Source organism: Bubalus bubalis, chromosome 9 (genome assembly GCF_019923935.1).
Source record: "Bubalus bubalis isolate 160015118507 breed Murrah chromosome 9, NDDB_SH_1, whole genome shotgun sequence".
NCBI lineage: Eukaryota > Metazoa > Chordata > Mammalia > Artiodactyla > Bovidae > Bubalus > Bubalus bubalis.
Genome location: NC_059165.1, coordinates 35,407,310 through 35,429,974, shown reverse-complemented (window position 1 = coordinate 35,429,974; position 22,665 = coordinate 35,407,310). Strand labels below are relative to the sequence as shown.

The window sequence follows — 22,665 nt, the reverse complement described above, 5'->3', positions numbered from 1 at the left end:
TGGGATTTTCCAGGCAAGAGTACTGGAGTGGGGTGCCATCGCCTTCTCCGTTATGGCTGCTACTAGGCTTAAATCCTAAAAATGCACATTTGATCATAGACCTTCATTGCTCTCAAATTTATGTATTTAGAGAGGCCTTCCTTGACCACTCTGCCACTCTCATAATGTATTTCTCAAGTGGTATTCTTTACTTCATAGCATTTTTATCTACCTGACATTAGAGTCGTTTATTGTTGTTACAAAGTACAATTGTCACAGTTCTACTAGCATATACCATCCAAGGGCCTTATTTGCTGTCATAAACATTGTACCTGGTACAGAGTTGATACTCAATAAACATTTTTTGGAACAAATGAGTGCATTTTCTTTAAAGGCAAGTTGTATCTAAACATTCCCTTCTCCAGTCTTGTGGTTCCACTGTTTGACCATGGCAGTATGTGTAATTACTCATTTATTATCCCAAAGAAAATTATTTTCCTGTTAGGAGATAACCTGTGACATATCTGGATTTCCCTGGTGGCTGAGCCAGTAAAGAATCGGCCTGGAGTGCAGGAGACCTGGGTTTGATCCCTGGGTGGGGAAGATCCCCTGGAGAAGGGAATGGCTACCCACTCCAGTATTTTTGCCTGGAGATTTCCATGGACAGAAGAAGGAGCCTAGCGGGCTACAGTCCACAGGGTCACAAAGAGTCAGACATGACTGAGCGACTAACACATACACACATTGCTTGTGATATGTTTATTCTGTGCTTGAAGATTGCCTGGTTAAAGATGTATTCATGAGAAATAATCAATACAAATCAAAATATTTACGTTAAGCTTTTTTTCCCCTATGAAATGATCTCTTTAGAAATTATGCTTTCTCTAATCTTTCCAATCTGCAGTAATATTATCTGTGAAATTGCTACAAGATTTTCTTGTAGTCTTGGGGTGTAGGGGCTGCCACATGAAAATTACACTAGGGTATTCTAGAAAAGTACATCAGGATTAATTTGTTGTTGTTTTTGTTCTGATCTATAAGCAGTTTAAATTCATACTGGCCCCTGGGGTGTGTGGGAGAGATCCTTAGACAACTGGTGCTTTTAATGATAGAGGTTCTCACAATTCTTTACATGAATATCCTGACAGGATATTGCCTTTTTGCTGCTTAGAAATGCAGGACAAAGCAGCTGACAACTGTCATCTGGAATTTTATATCATACAAACATACTCCCTGTGTCAGTGAGGGTTTGCCTATATGATTTTAGCAGTTTCCTTCCAGTTTCTCTAGAAAGAATGGGTTAGTTCACATAAGACAGTCTCGAGATTATTGATACAATCACAAATTGAAATGGGACCGTGGGCTTTCTGCTCATAGAGCAGCATGCCCGGCTCTCTCTGTATTTGAAGTGATTAACGATGCTGCAGCATGATGGGGAAATGGTATGCCTATAATTATAGGAAACCACAGGAGGGAGAAACCCTTTCTGATAGTGGTCTTTGAAGCCACCCAAGTTATTTGAGTCTGAGCCATTAGAGGGGGAAAAACAGGAAGAAACAAAGTAAGACAAATATGAAGAAAGAGAACAATCAGAATATGCAGTAGTGATACTGGTCTAGGGAGGAGACTCTGTGCATGAGTGAAAAAAAAATCTGTTGGGGCCGTGATAAGCTGACAGACAGGAGGAGCTATTGGTTCAGCAGTTAAACAAGGAATTACACAAAGTCATGTAACACTTACCTGCTCTAATATTCTCCCTATTGTTCTTACCACGACACCCCTTCTTTCTTATCTGTAATATGGAGATAATATTTCTTATCATCTTTGTGAAGCTCAGTGATACAGACAGACTTTAGTAAAAACAGAGAACACTAAGCAGCTGTATAGCACAGGGAATTCAGCTCTGTGACGCCCTAGAGGGGTGGGATGGAGGGTGGGTGGGAAGGGAGGTGCAAGAGGAAGGGGGCTTATGTACACTTACGGCTGATTCACGCTGTTGTATGGCAGAAACCAACATTTCATTAAAGCAATTATACTCCAATTTGATAAAAAAAAAAAAAAGAAAATACTATGACTATGGTAAACAATGATATGGAATAGGTGGTCCTCACTGCGATCCACTCCACCTCCCAGCCCCACCCCGGCTTTGGTGAGCTTTAAAATTTAAGTCTCCTTAAAACTAGGAGAGTTGAGGATTTATGTGAGTTTCAGAATCACCTTTGAGCTATTAGGGGTACACAGGGCTCCGTTTTCCTCCCTGGTCCTGGTCACGGCTCTGAGGAGATGGGCCCGAGACATCTGCCAGCCTGGGAACACTTATTGGCAGGTGTGCAGCCTGGCTGGAGGCTGTGAATACAAATCGGCAGCCTAGTTCCCATCCTGACCACTTGGTGCCACTCTCGCTTTAAGAAAACGGCTCTGCCTCAGCCCAATCCTAGGAAAAAACAGCTTCCTCCTAGGTTGGCTTCAGTGGTTTCAAAGACAGTCAATGTTTTGAAGAAGGTCATTTAGAGAGTTCGGTGGCCGATGTGATTAGAATGTGTATGGGCGAGCTGCATTCCAGGTGCTTTGTGTGCTAACACTTAGGTGTTATCACCAGCATTAATTATCCAAGGGACATGTAACAAACACAGGTGGGCCCTTGTTGGTTCATTTAAAAGCCAAGACTCTACAGAACGTTAAGTTTCCAGGTAGCCACCCAGGCCTTTAACTCCGAGTTTAATTTGGCAAGAGGCTGTAGCCTATCCTACTTCATCTATTTATAGACTGGATGGTATATGAGAAAATCTGCTCATTATTAGTTCCTCCCAGTGTATGTTACACACACACACACACACACACACACACACACACACACACAAATACCTATAGTAAAAACAGAAAGAACTTGAAAATGCTATTGTTGAGTGTGTTTCCTGGTACCCAATAGTTGAGGTTTTTTTTTTTTTTTTTCCAGCCCCATCCTCTTTACTTGCAAAATTATTTATAAGAAAAAAGGCATTTTCCTTCACAGAAAGAACCATCTTTTAAATGAAATAACTACCTCTAATGTTGTCCAGAATGTTCTCCAAGTGACATGTTACCCAAGATGACCCCTCCTCCTCTCTTTCCCTGCCTTTTTTTCCTTCTGGGACCAAAAGGGATTCCAGGAATGAATCTGGGCACAGGGTTTTACAGCTTCAAGATGACTTTCTAATTTGGAGGACATTGCAGCATTTAGCTGAAGGTCCTGTGTTCTGTTTTAATGGGAGCCCAGGAGGGGGCCTTGCCCACTTCTAAAGATGCTATTGAGAGCAGAGCTTTTCTGACTCATTAATTTGGAAAGGCAAGAGGAGGCTGCCATTAAGAAATGTCTTTGCAATTAATTGCATGTAAAATCTCAAGTTTTTTTCCTGAGACATTTATAGGAACTGCTCTGCCTTGTTTATGCGTGTATGCTTGTGCTGGCCTTAGCATAGTGGAACTGGCCCTAGGCAAAGTTGAGTGGTTGGCAAAGTCTGCTTCTGAGCCCCTTATGATTTCATTGCTGGCCTTTCCTCTCAATGAACCTAAGGCTTCCTTCCATTTCTCTTTAAACCTTATTAGTTTTCAGTTTAATTGCCTCTGGCATTAGGTTTGCTTATTTGGGATTGTCCTTGGGTTTGGGGGTCTGGAAACTCTGTTAGGATCCAGATTCTGCAGTTTCCGTGCTTTGTTAGTTTAGGCAAATTATTCAACTTTCCTGCACTTTATGTCCTCCTGTGTAAATAGGGCTATTTTGAGCAGTAAGTAAAACACCACATTTAAAACTCAATGTCTAGATAGAAAACTTAAGGTGCTTATTAAAAATGAAGTTTTCTGAATCTGATTCTAGACAGCTGACTCAGAATCTTGAGGAAAAGATCCAGAATCTCCATTTTTAAAAGAGCTCTAGGAAATTCTTACACTCACCATAGGCTGAGAATTCCTGGCTTAAGGCATACAACTTCTGTGGGGTAACTGTCTTTATAAAAGGGTCTGGGGAAACAGCATAACCAAGAGGAGAGGGCGAAAAATAGAGCCAGACATCACAGCTGGGCTTCCCAGGTGGCTCAGTGGTAAAGAATCTGCCTGCCAATGCAGAAGACCTGGGTTCAGTCCCTGGGTTGGGCAGATCCCCTGGAGGAGGAAATGGCAACCCACTCCAGTATTCTTGCCTGGAGAATGCTATGGACAGAGGAGCCTGGCAGGCTACAATCCATGGGATTGCAAAGAGTTGGATATGACTTCGCAGCTAAAACCACCACAACAATAAGGGATCCCAGTTGTTTTGTTGGGGAGAGATATGGGGGCACCTGCAGGTTATGATTTGATCAGGGCTCTCCTAAATCCTATGTAGAAAGGAGAACATGGAGAATTGGTTCATTATGTTGTTGGGTAAAGTATTCAGTGCCTCCTTTCTAAAATGAAGATGATAAATCTACTTTACTACTTTGACTTGTCACTTTTTCCCAACTTGGTCTAACTTGCTTTGGGTCCCATCTGTGTGTAAACAAGGCAACGGTTGCTCCCCTCTACTTATGCAGATCAGTGGTCACTTGATCATTAGACAGACCATAAGCTCTACAAGGGAAGACAGCATGATTTGTGCTCCTTTGAGATTTCAGGGTCTAGCACAGAGCACATGTATAAAGTAGGCATTTGATCAATGAGTACATGAGTTGGGTAGGAAAACACTTTCTTAACCTCTAATAGATATTAATTAACCTCCCCTTTTCTTCTTTTTGTTCACATTCACACACATACTTAAGTCTTGATCAGATTCAGGTTCCTCGAGTAACCGAACTATTTTTCAGAAGCTGATGCTCTGGATGAAGCTAGGTTACAACAATGGAGAATTAGGGATGAACAGGTATGGAATGCAGATATTAAGGGAAAGGAATTCAGTCTTGGCTTGCTGCTGGCCATCTTTCTTGTTTAGATCATCTAGGAGATTAAAGAGCCACTGACCCCAAATGATACTGATTTGCAGAGCTCCCTGACCATGTGGAACTTGAGCAGTGGAGGACGAGCTGCTACCTGTGGGCTTTGTTGTTTGACCCCCAGTACTCAGCGCCTAGCCAGGACATTTTAAGAAGTAGCAACAGAGAGGATTGCTTTGGACACGGTTAATGTTTCCTGGAGGCATTAACAACCATTTAGTTTTTTCCAAAATTCAGTATGATGGGAAAAATGCAGATTTCTGGGCCGTACTCAGATCAAACCTACATATTGTAAACCATAGGTGTGGGGCAGGGCATATTAAGAGATTCAGTTGGACTTGGTCTCCATGAGGCTGTTTGCGGGGTTCAGGCCGCCCCAAATACCCCCTATTCTTCCACACCGGGCACTAAGGGGAGTGATATCTGATACCTGCAATGTACTTACGCTTTCCATGTTCCAAACTCTAGCACTGGAGTAAGAGTATTCTTTGGTTTTATATCATATAGCCTTTGACTCCAAGTCCTAGCCTTGTCATTTACAGAAAACATTTTTTAAAAAATTAAAATTATCCTTTGTTAGAGCTATTTTTGGTGCATAACAGAATTGAGTGGAAGACACAGAGATGCCTTGTACACCCCCTGCCCCAACACATGCACAGCCTCCCTCATTACCAACTTTGCCTCCAAGAGTGGTACCCTTGTTTCAACTGAGGGACTTACATTGACCCATCCTTGGCATCTCCAGTTTGTACTAAGGTTCCCACAACCTCATTTGTTTCAGCTGTAAGTGGTTTAAGGGTTCAGACTTCTCTCACATGCTCCGCTTGTTCCTGTTCCCATGTTTTAAGAAGGTGATGAAGAAGTTTTGTAGATTCTGTTGTTCTTAACTTTAAACTCTTTAGTTGGGCTGGAAACCCTATGCATTCATTAGAGTAGTGATCTCAACACCATGTCCCTAAGCGATCCGTGTCAGCATTCCTAGTAGAAGCATCAATCTTAGGCCCTACCCCAGACCAATTAAATCAGGTGCTGGGCAGCAAGCTGTGTTTTAATCAGCCGTTCAAACAATTGGAATATTGCTGTAATTTGAGAACCACTGGACATTACAGAAATGTTACTCATTGGCTTAACATTTTTATGAGCACCAGTTGGGCTGAGTGGATGATGCTTCACATAGTGGCATTTAAGGAGAATGAAAAAAGGCTTTCTGCGGCCAGATGAGGGCAAGACAGTACCGTGGGTCAGCTGTACCATAGTCATATTTACTTTTTTGCCTAGACAGACTTAACCTCTGGGCTTTGTGGTCCTTGTTTGTAAATTTATTATTTTTTTATTATTATTCAATCAGAGTCCAGCCTCAGCTGTTGCCCGCTTAAACGAGGTTGCGGGCTAAGTGCTTGTACTCTCCGGTAAGCTAGTAGATGTTCAGTGATGGTCCGTTTGCTGCCCTCATGGAAGGCGGGAACAGTGTGTGATTTCAGCGGACCGCAGAGCCAGGGACGGGAAGGGCCTGCATCTCCTTTGGTCAGTGTTACAACTCTAGCAACTAGCACCATTTCTGGCTCTGGTAAATGTTGGTTATATGAGCAAATATGACGGCATAAATCCAAAACAATGAATGATAAAAGGCAGTTTTACTGGCTATGTTGGCTGATAACAGTATAAATGCGAGGAAGAGTTTTTCAGGCAAAGCTTAGACCCATCATAAGAAGTTTAAGGGTCCGAAGTACTAACACCTGGAGTGAGATGGGCCAGGTGGAAGGAGGATGAGCGGAGATTTAAGATCCCCGCCCTCGGCTCTGTACCACGCAGCCGACTTAGTCCTCCCAGCCCCTGACCTCGCGTTCCGCGGCCGCAAAGCCCCTCTGCTGGCTCCACCACCAGGTGCGGCAGTTGGGCCAGAGGCTCTTGCTCTCCGGGGTTCGTGCCCGGTCAGTGTGAGGCAAGCTGATGGCTGTAGGGGCCAAAGAGAAGATGGCGGGCCTTCAGGAGTTTCCTGACCATCCTGGAATGACCCAGGACCGACTGGACAAACAGCCTGAGCAGCACGGGTTCGCTGCATCACCCTGGTTGTTGACGGATACGGTCTTAAGGCCCACCAGGCTGTATCGGCTGCGTGCAGTAAGTTCTTGTACAAATTCTTCCAGGAATTTGCTTGGGAACTTTGGGTGGAGATAGAAGGTGTTAATATGTAAAATGAACCTTTTGTCATTTAATGGAGGTCGGGTAAACAGCACCATTCATAACCCAAGGGAGAGAAGCCATGAGCTGTTTGCTCGGGTAATACAAGTGCTGGACGATTTCAAAGCCTTTGAAGTCGGATACAGATTGTGAGTACGGTGCTCTTTTTACGTTTGCCGTATGCAAGTTTTGGGGGAATATACTGTAACGTGTTTGAATGACAGTGAAAAAATTCTAGGACCTGATTTTGCTTTGCTGGAGTTGGATCATTGTTTATTTAAAGCTGTGTGTGTAAAGGTTCCTGTCAGGAAGCTGTGGTTGCCTTAGAGATTTTTCCTCCCCAGCCTATTGAGGTGTAATTTACATATAATACAATTCACCCCTTTTAGTGTAGAGCTTGAATTATGGTAATTGTATATTGTAGTGCAACCAAACCACCATAAGCAAGATATAGGAGCATTTCCATCACCCTGAATTTTCTCATGACTCTGCAGCAGACCGTGATCTCCAGCCTCAGGCAACCACTGATCTGATTTTTATCACTGTAGTTTTGTCTTATTTAGAATATCTTATAAAGGGCCCCTACAGTATGTCGTGTTTTGTGTCTCACTTTTTAAACTTAGCATTATGTTTTAGAGATTTGTCCCTGTAATTTATGGGTATTACTAGTTTGTTCCTGTTTTTGCTGAGTAATATTCCATTATGTGAATATGAACATCTGTTGATGGACATTTAGGTTGTTGCTAGTTTTTGGCTATCACAGATGAAGTGGCTCCCCCCGGAAATTTAAGAGCTGTATCATTAAGTACTGTAAAAGGAGAATAGGGGAGAAGGCAATGGCAACCCACTCCAGTACTCTTGCCTGGAAAATCCCATGGATGGAGGAGCCTGGTAGGCTGTAGTCCATGGGGTCATGAAGAGTCGGACGCTTACTGAGCGACTTCACTTTCACTTTCATGCATTGGAGAAGGAAATGGCACCCCACTCCAGTGTTCTTGCCTGGAGAATCCCAGGGACGGAGGGGCCTGGTGGGCTGCCCTCTGTGGGGTCGCACAGAGTCAGACACGACTGAAGCGACTTAGCAGCAGCAGCAGCAAGGAGAATAGGATTCTTTTACTAAAATATAATGCCAGTTAAATGAGTATAGCCTTAACAGATTATGAGTAGGTCTTTAGGGGAGATTTAAACAATTTCAAGTTATGAAATAGAATGTTGAGCTCTATTGTTGAAAATGTTTTGACAGGCTAGAATCCAGGATAAATCAACTTTGAAAGACATATTTTTTCTCCTTTCATTTTCCTCATGATTCCTTTGTTTTTTACTCTCTTCAAAACAAGGGTTGCCCCCAAAGAAAAAGTTTGCAATAAGGTTCAATATTTTTACTCATTTTCCTCCTCCTCTTCTTCCTTGTCTTCCATCCCATCTCTTATTTGAGTTCTGACTATATACTAGCTATATTAATTACCTTATCAACTTTATCAAATTAATGATCACAACATCTGTGGTATCACCACCCCATTTTAGAGATGGAAAGACTGAGACCCTGAACTGAAAATTATATAAGCAAAACCAGGACTGGAAACTAAGGCTTATTTCTTAGCCTATGGTATTTCCACTACATCACCTGGTAGAAAAATCTTCCTGTTTCTTCCTGGCCACACACAATTACCTACTCATCCTATACTTAATGAGGGTAGATGAGCTTACTTACTTGCAGGTGGAAGAGGAACAGAGAGAATTGCCAGAGCTTGGGGCATTAGGAAAAAGGGAGAAGAGCTTTTCTTTCAACTAAGAAGTGGAAATGCGAATATCATCATGGAAAATACTCGGAAACGCTTTGATAACCGAGGAATTGACGAAGGAACTCCCCAATGCTCTTTCCTGTTGCCTTACTACCCCTTGGTTGCTTCTATTTCAGGGTCCATGATTTGAGCTTAACATTTCCATGACCTCTGACATGCTGTCTGTGTCCTCTCCTGCTCCTCCTCCATTCATGGAAACTTAAAGTTTGTGTCTTCCAAATAATTTCTGATCTGTCTAAGCAAAAGTGATCTCTTCTTTGAGTTCTTTACTCTGTTTGACATTCACTAGGTACTTAATTACATATTTTTTTTGTGGTAGCAATAAATTAGCTAAATAAAAGCTGTTCAGTATTGGATAAGTGTTGTATTGTTTCACAACCACAGTAGGACTGTAGCAGTCCCATTAAAAATGGCAAGCATTTAAAATAACAATAAAAATGAAATAACTGATATTTATTGAAAAACGTTAGCTGTGCATCATTATTTCATCTGTTTCCCACATGAACTTTGAGATGGATATACTATTATTCCTGCTTTATAGATGAGGAAATGAAGGATTAGAAGGATTAATTTCCCCAAATTGATATAGCTGGAAAATATAATCCAAAAGGGAAAATAAAGATCAACATAATCCTACCATCCAATAATAATTATGCTTAAAGATTATGTAGATTGAAAACAGAGACTCTTTTTATAAACTTAAAGTGCTTAACGAAGTGCTAGTCAAATAATGACTGCTGCTGCTGCTGCTAATTCGCTTCAGTCTGACTCTGTGGGAACCCATAGATGGCAGCCCACCAGGCTCCCCCGACCCTGGGATTCTCCAGGCGATACACTGGAGTGGGTTGCCATTTCCTTCTCCACTGCATGAAAGTGAAAAGTGAAAGTGAAGTCGCTCAGTCGTGTCCGACTCTTAGCGACCCCATGGACTGCAGCCTACCGGGCTCCTCCATCCATGGGATTTTCCAGTCAAGAGTACTGGAGTGGGGTGCCATTGCCTTCTCCAAATAATGACTACTCAAGGTATATTTATTGAATAATCCAATGCATTCCACAGAGACACACTGAATAACTCACAAAAGAGTTGAATTACATTTTCTTGACTCAGAACTTAATTAGCTTTCCCTGGGCTTCCCTAGTGACTCAGATGGTAAAGAATCTGCCCGCAATGAGGGAGACTTGGGTTTGATTCCTGGGTTGGGAAGATTCCACTGGAGAAGGGAATGGCTACCCATTCCAGTATTCTGGCCTGGAGAATTCCATGGACAGAGGAGCCTGGTGGGCTGTAGTCCATGGGGTTACAAACAGTTGAACAGGACTGAGGGACTCACACTTGAATTTCATGTTTCCTTCCCACACAGCTGACTGTCCAATATGAGGTTTTCTACTCACTAATGTCAAAGACTCTTGTTATGAAGAAATTCTAGTCATAGGAAAAACCATAGCTTCCCCAGCCCTATCCTTTACTATATAAAAGGAAACTAGAAAGGATAAATGTTTTCTTAAGTAAAGGATAATGTTTTCTTAAGTAAACTTTACAGGTTCTAAAAAGTTGCATTTTTAGAAAAATTTTATTCAAATACCTTATGGTTCTGTAATGTCCTCTGTAGAAAAATATCTTTAAATAGCCTCTTTGTTTCTGACAAATTGTTCTTCCTTTGGTCCATGGAGATTTAATTATATTCGTTTTTAAAAAACCCACAGGTTTGGCCATATTTTCCTCTCCTGTTGAATTGTTGGTCTATTTTTTAGTAAAAAGACTCATGCTTTTGTCTGGATCCTTCTTTCTTCTTAGCCTTTCTTCCGAAATGGATGTTATGCCAATAGTCTTAACTGGGAGTGCCATAGAAAGTAATGGCTGAGAGCATGAGATTTTTGGAGTTTCAAATATTCATTCCATTACTTTTTTGCCTTGTGATCTTGGGCAAGTTACTTAATTGCCCCAGTATTCTCATCTGGAAAATGGTGACTATAATATTTTCTACTTTAGGGGGTTATTTTGAAAATGTCATGTAATAGACATTACATAAAAGATGCTTAGCATACTGCCTGATTGATGTTTAAACATAAGAAAGGCTTTCTTTTCTCTAAAATATTATCCACCAGAAGACTGAGTGGCATTTAACAAGAAATTCATTGGAAGCCCCTCATAAAGGATGCACTGTAAAATAGAGTTAAAATTTGTGGAAAACAAATAAGCAAATAAACCCTGTAGACCTCATTGAATGTTAGATTTGGATACTTACAGAGCTCATCTGCCATTATAGGTTTTAAAAAGAAGCAGAACTATTTAGCTTGTTATTGTTCCTGGGAGTTTGACGTCACAACTTTATTGTATGCCAGTGTTTACCAGAATTTTAGTCCCTAAAAAAGGAAGATTCTGTGTGTTTGAGTTTGTGGAAATTAGGAATATATTCCTGCAGGATGATGAAAAGAGTCAGTGCCCTAAGGTAATGCTGTTGAGTACTTGAGGCATGGGGTAATACTGTTATTGATCGCATTTGCACAAATCCAAACAGTTGAGACAGAAAAGAACTTGATGAGCTCTGGAAAGTAGTTCGTCATCTCTAAATGTGCATCCAGAGTTGATACAGATGTAATGACAAAGACACATGTGAACAATTCAGATAAAATTATTTCAAGTAATTATGTGCTCATGTTGGCTAAAAACATTTTAGGAATCTTCTTACTGAGAAAATGGGGGAATCTGGGTCACCATCTATTTTGGTATATATGGTAATAAGCTCTTAAAAAAAAGCAAAAATATTATTGGTAACAATGTATTTTTATAAGACTAAATCTTTTCTATTTTTTTTTAATAAAAATTTTTTTAAATGAAGGAAAATTGCCTTATAATGTTGTTTGTTTCTGCAATACAGTAACACAAATCAGCAGTAATTGTACATATATCCCCTCCCTCTTGCGCCTCCCTCCCCTCCTTCCAACTCACCCCTCTAGGTCATCATCGAGCACTGGGCTGGACTCCCTGTGTCATATAACAGTTTCTCATCAGCTGTCTGTTTTACACAGGATAATGTATAGATGTTGATGCTACTTTCTCCATTCGTCCTACCCTCTCCTTCTCCTGATGGGTCCACAAGTGCATTCTCTACATGGACGTCTCTATTCCTTCTCTGCAAATAGGTTCATCAGAATCATTTTTCTAGATTCCATGTATATGTGTTGATATGATATTTGTTTTTTCTGTCTTCACTGTACAATAGGCTCAAGGTTCATCCACCTTACTACCACTGACTCAACTTCATTCCTTTTTATGACTGAGTAATATTCTTTTGTATATATGTACCACGTTTTTATCCATTCATTTGTCAGTGGACATCTAGGTTGCTTCCATTTCCTGGCTATTGTAAATAGTGCTGCAGTGAACATTGGGGTATATGTGAAAAAGAGCAGATCTTCATAAAAGTAGTCAACCTGATAGTTTGAAATCATTCATTCACGTCTTTTGTTCCTACAAGGACTTTATTTTCCCCTCTTACCATTTTCTCTTTCTGTTGATCTTTTGAGTTATTAAAATGTGATAAGCACAAATATGTCTTCCTCCTCAAAGCACAGACTATGACTAAAATTAAAGTCCTCATCAGTGTTCTTTTTCCTCCTGTCTAAACCCACCAACTTTAAATATGCACATACAGTCACACACACATATACTTCTTAGTACTGTTAAAAAGGTAAAGTCTATGCAATTTGTGGTGATTTATCACATGGTAGAGTTTTATTCATAATTCACTTTTTTTTCTACATATTATTTTATCAGAGCTCAGTCCCACATTTGATAATGTAGGAAATAGCAATTTTGTATAACAGGTGAAATACAAATAACAGTGATATTCATGAAGTCATAGGTAAGAATTAAGCCAAGAACTTCCATTAAGTGTATTCAGAGTTTATTTCTGTTTGGCATGTTCTGTGTTCTAGGTACTGTTTTAGGGACTGTATAGTCATTATCTCATTTAATCCTCACAACCACTTTTTTAGATAGGTATTATTTATATCTATTTTTTAAAGATGAAAATTTGAGACACAGAGAGGTTGAGCAATTTTCTCTTGGTCAAATAGCTAATTACAGAATAGGCATTTGAACTAAGAGTCTGACTTCAGAGTCCAGGTCTTTAGCTTGACGTGGGTAGATGCTCTTGTTTGTTTATTTAAAACTTTTTTGTAATTATAAAATGCAATACATGCTAATAATGAACAATAATAAGATATATAAGTTGTTAAAACCTCAGACTATGGTAAAATTGCTAAAGTTGATGCTAGTCCCTACTAACCCACCAGTTTTCATGGGCTTCCCGGAAGGCTCACAGGTAAAGAATCTGCCTATAATGTAGGGGATGCGCCTCCAATCTCTGGGTCAGGAAGATCCCCTGGAGAAGGAAATGGCAACCCAATCTAGTATTCTTGTCTGGAAAATTTCTTGGACAGAGGATCTGGCAGGCTACAGCCCATGGTGTCACAGGAGTTGGACACAACTTAGTGACTAAACCACGGTGGTAAGACTTATTTAAATTGATGCTAGTCCCTACTAACCTACCAGTTTCCAAAGATATAGCTACTATTAGAATTCGTTGTATATTATTCATCATATTTCTGTATCTTGTGACTAAGTTAATTATATGTTGTGGATCTCTTTCCATGAAAGGACAAATGGTTCTGCCTTCATTTATCTTACTGGTTCTATAGTATAGATATACCATAATTTATTTAGTTATTATACAATTCATTGCTATTTAGATTATTTATAGTTATGAGAAAATAGAAAACTATATGGAAATAAATATCCTAGTCTTTACCATCTCTGTAAATGCAAATTTCATTTTTCCAGTTTAGGCCCCAAACCTTGGCATTGTCCTCTTTCTCTAACAAAGAAATTGTTGTATCCAATTCAACAGCAAATCCTATTGATTTTAATTTTTATGTATATGCAGATTCTATTTTTTAAACAGATTGGCCATTTCTCCGCATCTCTCACTACCAGCATCTGATCTAAACCATCATTGCCTGTTACCTAGATTATTGTTATCATCTTCTATCAGTGTCTCTTCTCCCCACCGGCAGCCAAGAGTCATTTTTAAAAAACTCAGTCAGATAAAAACCACTGTGGTCAAAGCTCTTCAATGTCTCCCCTTTTAAGTTGCTAAAATCCAAAGTGTTTGCCATGGTCTTGAAGACTCCCCATAAACTGGCGTCCTACTACTTTTCTGACCTTGACCTCTGCCGCTCTTCCCCCATAATCACAGCACACCAGCCAGACTGAAATATTTGCTATTTCTTGAATGTAATAAGCACAGTTTTTCCTTAGAATCTTTGCATTTGTTGTTTCCACCGCATGGAAACCTTCAAGTCCTACCCCTCCCCCGTTCTTGCCCACCTCCTTATTTCTGTTCAAATGTTGCTTTATCCTATTTGTCCAATGAGTGTTGAATGGACATATCTATCCATTTGAATAAGTGCTGTGTAGAATACATTTCTAGATGCAAAATTGCTTCCTTTTGCACTAATTGCAGTTGTCTTTTTTTTTTTAAATTTTATTTTATTTTTAAACTTTACATAATTGTATTAGTTTTGCCAAATAGGTCTTTTTCAAATCCTTTGTTACTATACTCCTCCCTCCCACACCTTTGCCTGTTTTATTTTAGTGTTCTCATGCTCCTCTTCTCTTCAGAATAGTTCTGTGAGTCTGTCTGCCGTTTCTACCGTGGAAGGCTGGTTTGAGTTCTCTCCCTCCTGGGATCTCGGGAGGAAAAGGAAACACTAGGCAGCTGGTCTGATCCCCGCGGGCCTCTTCACAAGGCTGTGATTTCAAGAGTGACCTTGGGGTATGACAGAGTTGTTATTAAACAATTTAATAGATGAAAGAATCACTTCATACTTCAGTCACATTTACTTCTCCCCAAATGTCTGGCACTAAGTTGTAAATACTCAATACCACAAGGAAAATTTATAGGAAAAAAAAAAAAGATCTGATTTATCATATTGGTTTAAAATTTATAGAACATATATTGAAATTGTGATAGATCAAAGACATCCTGGAATTTTAATCATGAAATAAAATCCCTGTCCGTGTGTACCTTTTTAAAAAAATTGCAGCACATTTGCTTATCCTTATTACTATCTTTTTAAGAAAATAATATGAATATTGGTAAACATTAGGTAATTTATGATTTGCTTTATCTTTTGGATCACTGAGATAACAATGATAACCATGAGTAATTGGAATCATAAAACCATGGAAATTTTGTAGAAGAGCTCCTTTATTTAATTCTTTAATTTTACAAAAAGGGAAACAAATCTTCAGAGGTTAGGTGACTTATTCAAGGTCACACGGCTAGTTAACGGCACAGGCGGGTCTTCCGACTCCCCAAATAGTGCTTAGCAGTATCCATGGAGCAGTGTCTATGAACCAAGCTCTGTGATACAATGAAATTCTATCCGCTAGATAATTCCTGTTCCTTCCAGTTGTCCTGACACCCTGCCGTTTATTTAGATGACGTGATTTGGCCTCATATTTCTTCTGGAGCTGGCGGGATAAGGATCACCCTATTAGGGTGCTTAATTTTGTGCTAATGATCCTTCTTTCTGTCTGAAGTCCTCAGGTTACCGTTTTTTCAAAGGAACTCTGCCGCTTGTCCTTTTCCACTCGCTGCACGATGTGCACATTGGTGCCTCCTGCAGCCTTCCTCTTTTTAATTGCCTCTCCTTCCTAATGAAGCCTGTATCAGCTCCAGTGCTAATTGAACTCCGTCCTTCATTCAGACTGTATTATTAAACAAATAGTCACAGTGTTTGGTCTCACTTTAATAGGATGTTTGCTTAACATCAAAAACTTATTAGTAATCCATTGAAAAGGCAATTAATGGAGGACATGTGGGTAAGGAAATTGAACTAGTTTGCAGCACAGGACAAAGGAATGGCAAAGACACTCTTGGTGTGCTGAGGTTTAACTGTTTGTGTCCTGGAAGTTGCAAACTGATGATTAAATTAGTGTTGTCAACCCAAGTCGATAGTTTTTTTTTTTTTTTATATGAAGTAATATATACATGTTTGATATTGAACTGAAGGATAAGTTGGTTGTCTGTCTCTCTTGATCCTAACTAATCTCTTTTTCTTTTTAGCATATAGACCTAAATTTTGTTGTTATTGTTGTTTAGCCCCTAAGTTGTTTCTGACTCTTCTGGGGCCCCAGGGACTGTAGCCCACCAGGCTCCTCTATCCATCAGATTTTTTAGGCAAGAATATTGGAGTGGGTTGCCATTTCCTTCTCCAGGGGATCTTCCTGACCCAGGGATTGAACCCACAGCTCCTGCATTGGCAGGTGGATTCTTTACCTTTGAGCCATCCAGGAAGCCTAGATTTAAATTTATCATTATATGGGATATTGATAGATTAGAAGAAGCAAGCACCTTATCTTGTCACCCAGAGATAACTGTTAATAAGATTTTGGTGTATACTCTTCCATGCTCCATTTTAACACACATCTATAGGCTCAAAATTGGATCATCTACCATATTGACCTATTGTTTGTTAAATTTTAATTGGTGGTATGTCCTGGACAATAAGTAGAGACCTATGTATCATATTCAATTGCTTGAGCACACTTTCTTGGACAGATAGGCTATAATTTATTTCATCATATTGCTGAAGGCTTAGAAACAAGTGCCTCTTGCCTCTTACCTGTTTGCATAGCTTTAATTGAGCATCATTATTTGGATAATATTAATATTAGGAAATCAAATTGACAGACTACTTTGTTGTAGGACAGTTACCTGTGATGTGAATATTAGCAGTATTCGGTGTTAGGAAAATGCAGATTTATATCCTATGTAGCAACTTTTATATATCAAATTTCCTTTACTTGTAATTATACCAATAAAATCATGATATGACTGGAGGCTGATCAAGAAATAGTCTTAAGATAATGGCTTAAAGTATAGGTTTCATCCTACCTGTAAACTCATGAGGATAAATGATACCTGGGTTCAAAGGGAAAACAAAGTCTAAAAATATGAACCTAATGGTATTTGGCAATTGGGTAAGGCATAGCAGACCAAATTCTTTTTATGATCCATGTTAAATAGATATGAGAGAAGAAGAACCAATAATGGGTTACTCCATTTGTTCCACAGACCTTGGATATGACTGTGAAACTCCCATCTGCACTAATGTGAGTCATGCATGGCTGAGTCACCCAGCAATATTTAGTAAATGAATAGTATTACTGCCTGGCAGGGACCCTTTTAGAAAGTGCTGTTGTTTGGAAGAACCTAAATAGATATATATATACTCTGGCTTAGCTAGGATTATGATGCATAAAATGTTGGTAATAGGTTTAAAAGATTAGCATAGACTGTTGCTTTTCCTTGAATTCATTCGTTATATATATAAAAATTAAATGTTATTTCTAATGTCATCGTAAAAGTAAGACTGGAGGATTATGGATTTTTGGAGGCTTTTACTAGATAGCTTGATAATTGACTCTCAGGTTTTTAGCACTGGGCCCTGGGTATTCTGTTTACCTTGCTCAGGCAATTTGGTGTAATTAATTTTAATAGCTGTATTTACTTTTAGGGTTTATACTTGGGTAGAAAGATACCTCTAGTCAAAACCTCACAGAATTATTTTCTCTCTTTGAATCAAAACCATGCAATAGTTTAAGAATTTCTCTAAATTAAATGAAGAGAGCAGAGCGTGACATCTTTTAACATGTTTACAACTGGATGAGATAGAGATGTCCGTGGGTTGGAAAGAAAGAGATGAAAGTAGTTAACATATTAGATGGTAAATTGATACATGTTTTTAGTAAAGAATAAATGCAAATTGTGGAAAGAGGGCTTTAGATAAGATTTTTTTTGAATGCTTCCAGAAAGCTGTGAGTTGCTCATCTGTCAAAAGATTTGGCTAGAAAAATAGTCATTGATCATGTTGATTCGTAAATGTAATCAGTCAGAAATCCCATGTTGCTCCATAGGTTTCTAAGAGAAAAGGAGAGAAACAAAGGCTGAGAATTATGAAAGATGCATTCTCTAGCGCTGGCAAAGCCTGCCTCCTCTTTCTACTCTTCCTTCTCTTGATTTTTATATCCACAGACTTGGCAGTGGTTGTCTCTAGGAGATGTGTTTTCATCACATGATAAGGATCTCTCAGTGTATCTTAGACTGACACTTTGTTCCTTTTACTCTGGCAATTAAAGTAGCTACAAATATTTTTAAAAAGACAGTTATGGGACTGCCCTAGCAGTCTAGTGGTTAAGTCTCCATGCTTCCACTGCAGGGGGCATGGGTTTGATCCCCAGTTGGGGAACTAAGATCCCACATGTTGTGCAGAGTGGCCAAAAAAGGATAATCTATAATCAGAGGATTCTTCTACCTTTTGTTGTTAAAAGGATTTGTATTAAACATCCAAACTATGACTTTTTAATAGAACACATGATCCTTGAAAAAAAATAGAAACCCATAAAGTAAAAAGAAAACAAGAATAATTGATAATTCCTTTGTTTAGGGCTGTATCATAGTTCTTCAGGCAAGAATACTGAAGTGGGTTGCCATTTCCTTCTCCAGGGCATCTTCCGGACCTGGGTATCAAATCCAGGTCTCTGATGTCTACCTGCACTGCCAGGCAGGTTCTTTATCACCAGTGCCACCTGGGAAGCCTCATCATAGTATTAAATGGTTTTAGTTCATCCCAGTCTTTTTTTCTGTCCAATATGGGTACACATCTATATTATTGATACTATAATAGAATAATGTTGTGATAAAACCTTCTGTTTGGTATATGATCGTTTCCTTTGGGCTAATTAAAATTTCTTTAAATTTTTAAGTCACCTTGGGGCTTAGGATTGGAGAAAGGCATTGTTATATTGAAGCTGTTAGATTAGAAGAGGGAAGGAGTGATGACTTTTGCAATATTTCTTCCACTCCAGTAATCTCACTGAGCACTGTTGTTGATAGTGTGAGGTTGTCTCTGGCTTACCTATTATTCTGAGGACCTGAGTTCATAGTGAGGGTATGCATGCTCAGCCGCTCAGATGTGTCCCACTCTTTGCGACCCCATGGACTCAAGCCCACCAGGCTCCTCTGTCCATGGAACTTTCCAGGCAAGGATACTGGAGTGGTTTGCCATGCCCTTCTCCAGGGGATCTTCCTGACTCAGTGATTGAATCCACATCTCCTGTGTCTCCTGCATTGGCAGGCGGATTCTCTACCACGGAGCCACCTGGGAAGCTCTAGTCAGGGCATAGAAGGAAGAAAAAGTTAAGAAAAGATTCTTATCCGTGTAAATCAGTCCTTAAAAGTTGTGTAGAAAAATGAAAGCTTATTTGAGATTGCTATATGCTATAAATATTCTGATCTATAAATTTGATTTTTTTCATTAGGGAAAATATGAATCACAGAGTGTTCTGGGTATTCTTTCTTTGAAAGAGAACACGAGTTTAGTAATAAAGACTCACAAATGCAGAGATAAGAGAAATAGGAAGTTTTGCTTTTGTAGACATACTGAAGTGGAAAATAGAAAAGCCGAAATCAACAATAACAGCAAAAAAATGCCACATCCATTTGGACTAAAATACACGTATATATAACACAACTTTCCAAGCATAAAACGGAAATTCTAACCAAGGGAGTGAAAGGAATATCTTTTGAAAAATTGCTGAAATAGGCCTGTTGTAGAAATAGTTTTATTTCCCCTTTAGAAGATCTATTTACTACAATTCTGGGAATGAGACGGATGATTTTGAATAAAAAATAGAGCCATTTAAGATGTGCACAGTACCAGAATTTATGAAGACGGGTTCGAATTAAAACTAAATGTCACCAGCAAATAGAAGCCAACAGAAATGTACATTTCATTTATTGTATTGGGAATTAGGGAGGGGAACAGGGATGGGCTTACTCTCACAGCTCTTTTCTACAGCACTAATTTGTATGAGTAGAACTTAGACTTCACAAAAGCTACAAAAGCATGCATTTCCTTAGAATCTTCTCAGCTGTTCAGATTAATTTATTAATTGGCAAGAGTTAGCATCATACCTCCTACTTGGACAGAATGCAAGAAGGAAAACTTCTGACATTTAATGGAATCATTCATGCAGCAAATCTGTCCTAGCACTACTCTTTGCTAGCTGTCATCCTGGCCATTGTAAATGCATTACTGGACCAGACAGACAGGTCCTGGCTTTGGGAGCTTCTAGAGTTTGGAGACCTGTAATACACAGAAAGGTAAGGACAATTGCTCTGTCACCAGTTAAAATTGGGTGATTGGTAGATGCTGGAGGGGACACTTTAGACTGGATAGTAAGAAAAGGCCACTGTGTCACATTTGAGAGGGTCTTCCAAAATAATTCTGCAAGTCTTCACCTTTTCCCCTGCAATTTTGAAAAGGCCTCTTTATATGGCTTTTCCCTTCTTGTCGAGGGCTTACTATTATGATTTGCTTTGACTGAAGAATTTTAAAGCTGAAATAAAGATGTGGTTAAAAAAAAAAAAGCTGGAGATACATTTTTTATAAGTCACAGGCTCAGGTGCACCATCATTTTCTCAGCTCGAAGAAAATCTTAAATTATTTTTTATCGGAATTATTGCAGCTCTAGATCTTAATGATTGCTGAACAGGAGGTTTTTTTTTTTTTTTTTTTTGTTTTTTTTGCTGAACATCAAGTAGCTGCCAGTTTTAATTTTCTTGTAGAATTTACGCATTAAAAACATTGTTTTAGCAGTTGAACAAAACTGTCTCATATCCAAGGGACAGTGCCAGAGTACGAAATGTGCATCTTGGTTTGATTTCTCCCCTTCCAGCCTGATTCACGAGTATAAACCAGTGTTGCACTTTATGATTAGAGGGCTAGTGTTCAATATTAATAACTATGGAAAAATTAAATTCCAACTTCACCCTTTAATATCTTCATGCCCAGAAGTCGTATAATTCAAAAGTTTGAGAGCAAGCCAACTGCATTCCTGGTATCATTTCTTGATGATGCCATGTGTTTCTTTAGAACAGATTATTAGTGCAATAATTTTGGCACTTTGGATTTCAGGGACCAGCAAATTGGTGACAAAGTAAATTAAAAAATATTTATCTAGTGTGTCTTATATGTCAGACATTTTTTTTTCTGGGGATAGACAGCAGTGAACAACAAAGAAAAGAAATAGGCACAAGTTACCACCCTCACATAGAGTATATTCAAATGAGGGGAAGTATTCAACAGTAAATACTCAACAAGTGATGTCAAATGGTGATAGATACTAAGAAGAAAAATAATAGAGAAGGGTTAAATGAACAGTCAGGGTCAAGGTGAGGCTTACAATTTTAGAAAAGTGAAGGATTGGCTTGGAAAATTCTTACTGAATTTTTAGGTTTGAGTACAGAAGGGGAAAAGGTGAGGGAGCAAGCCAAGCAGATATCTGGGTAGATGGGACCAGCAAGTGCAAAGCCCCTGGCACATTCATGCCCGGTACCATTCAAGAGCAGTAAAGAAATCAGTTTGGCCAGTGTAGATGGGGTGTAGGAAGGAGGTCAGATCAGAGAGGATGCGAAGAGAAGATTGTGTAGATTCTTAGAAGCCATTATAAAGAGACTCTGGCTTTTGGAGTCAAGTGGAGAGTCATCTCAGGATTGGAAGCAGAGAATGCCGTGACTTTACTTGCTAAGAATATACTGAAGGAAAGCAAGGGAGGTAGCAGGAAGACCCATTAGGAGACTGAATAATCCAGTCTAGAGGAGACGGTGGCTTGTACCAGAGCAATATCAGTAAACATTATGGTAAGGAATTGATTTTTGGAAATGTTTTGAAATCACAGCCAGCAGATTTTATTGTCATATTGAATGAGGGATATTATGGTAGAAGAGTTGAGTCCCAGGCTTTTGGCTGGAGCAACTGGATGGTAGAATTGCCATTTACAGAGAATGGCTCAACTGCCTGGTGAGGGTTACAGGTTTTTAGGAGAGAATCAGGAGCTTGGTTTTGGATATGCTAGTTTGAGGTGCCCATTTGATATCTGGTGGAGATAACAGGATACTGGGAGTGAGTTGGAGGTATCTGTTAGGGAGCAGTCAGTAGTGGTGAGCAAAGAGCTCTCTGCTTTCCATTTTGCTATTTGTGACTTGCAGAAGAATTGTTGGTGGTCCCTTAGCATTGTAACCTAGTTTAAAGCCAGGACTCTTAAATTTTTTTCTCTGCTGTAATTCTGGATAGCTAATGATTTTATGTTTATATTTGCTTTTTATTGATACTCTCTTTCTCCTGCTACTCATTATAACTGCAGTTTCTTCTTATCCTTATAGTGTTCCCTCAAACGTATGGATGAGGGGTTGAAGGTCTGATACTGATTTATTGGCCACGGGAAAGCAATGCCATTTTGATTTTCCTCTTGAAAGAGGCTCTTTTTGAGAGAGGTTTTTTTTTTTTTTTTTTTTTTTTTTTTTAACCTTTCCAATTAACCCATCTTAGAGTTGATTATGATTTTAAGCTTCATGGTGCAATAATCTGTAACATTTATATCATGCCATTATCTCTTTCCAAGTACTTTGTGAGCATTTGTTAATTGCTTGCCATTCATCCCACAGCGAGTAAAGCGAGTAAAGCTGAATTTACATTCATTGTAGGAGTTTCCCAGCAGTAGGGGTTTGAGCCATAAAGTGACTACCCATCAAACACCTGGCCGGTCAGGGAAAATGGATTCATAATGCAAGTAATGATGATGGCCCCATCTCCATTAATTATTACTATTTTAGTAACTGTAGCATTCT

At 39.3% G+C, this 22,665-nt stretch overlaps 1 long non-coding RNA gene across 4 annotated transcripts in view; it reads left to right on the top strand.

Moving 5' to 3' along the window:
* The first annotated feature begins 4,165 nt into the window (after positions 1-4,165).
* The window catches only part of LOC123335011, a 399,767-nt gene continuing 381,267 nt past the window's right edge, over positions 4,166-22,665 (top strand). Inside the window, exon 1 of one of the 4 annotated variants that reach the window (XR_006641382.1) lies at positions 4,166-7,040. This is a non-coding gene — a long non-coding RNA (uncharacterized LOC123335011). The remainder of the gene's footprint in view (positions 7,041-22,665) is intronic. The other 3 variants (XR_006553227.2, XR_006553226.2, XR_006553225.2) reach the window with 3 other exon arrangements.